The sequence below is a fragment of the Geospiza fortis genome, unplaced genomic scaffold, assembly GCF_000277835.1.
Source record: "Geospiza fortis unplaced genomic scaffold, GeoFor_1.0 scaffold743, whole genome shotgun sequence".
NCBI lineage: Eukaryota > Metazoa > Chordata > Aves > Passeriformes > Thraupidae > Geospiza > Geospiza fortis.
The window spans coordinates 15,503-16,294 of record NW_005055046.1 but is presented as its reverse complement, the minus strand read 5'-3'; the positions used below and the strand labels follow the sequence as shown (position 1 = coordinate 16,294).

Genomic DNA, 792 nt, shown 5'->3' with positions numbered 1-792 from the left:
GGTTTGGGGGGATTTGGGGGGTGGGGAAGGGTTTGGGGTTGGGAAGGAGAGGAGGATGAAGAGGAGAATGAGGAAGACAAAGGGGAAGCTGATGAGGACGAAGAGGAGGATGGGAGGATGAAGAGGAGGATGAGGAGGAGGATGAGGATGGGAGGAGAAGAACAAAAACGAAGGGGAGGATGAGGATGATGAAGAAGGAGAGGACGAGGAGGATGAGGACGAAGGGGACGAAGAGGAGACGTAAGGAACGAAACGGAGAAAATTCACAGGGGGCTGAGGAGGAAGATGAGGATGACGCCGAGGCCGAAGGCCACGGGTACCTCGTAGTTCTCCTCGGTGACGTCGAGGAGCAGGGACAGGGACAATGAAGAGGAGCATGGGGAGGATGAGGATGAAGGGGAGGATGCTGAGGATGAAGGGGAGAATGCTGAGGATGACGCCGAGGCCGAAGGCCACGGGTACCTCGTAGTTCTCCTCGGTGACGTCGAGGGGCAGGGACAGGAATGGGGATGATGAAGGGGAGGATGATGCTGAGGAGGGTGAGAATGAAGAGGAGGATGAAGGGGAGGATGCTGAGGATGATGCTGAGGCCGAAGGCTGCCCGTACCTCATAGAAGTTCTCCTCAGTGACATCGAGGGGCAGGGACAGGGACAATGAAGAGGAGCATGGAGAGGATGAGGATGAAGGGGAGCATGAGGATGCTGAGGATGAAGGGGAGGATGCTGAGGATGAAGAGGAGGATGAGGATGAAGGGGGGGATGCTGAGGATGAAGAGGAGGATGAGGATGGAG

General features: G+C 56.7%; 1 protein-coding gene across 1 annotated transcript in view; it reads right to left on the bottom strand.

Moving 5' to 3' along the window:
- Positions 1–792, bottom strand: part of LOC102045441 (heterogeneous nuclear ribonucleoprotein L) — a gene marked incomplete at its 3' end in the record, with an annotated part of 21,659 nt that overhangs the window by 10,101 nt on the left and 10,766 nt on the right. The gene's annotated exons all lie outside the window — the stretch shown is intronic.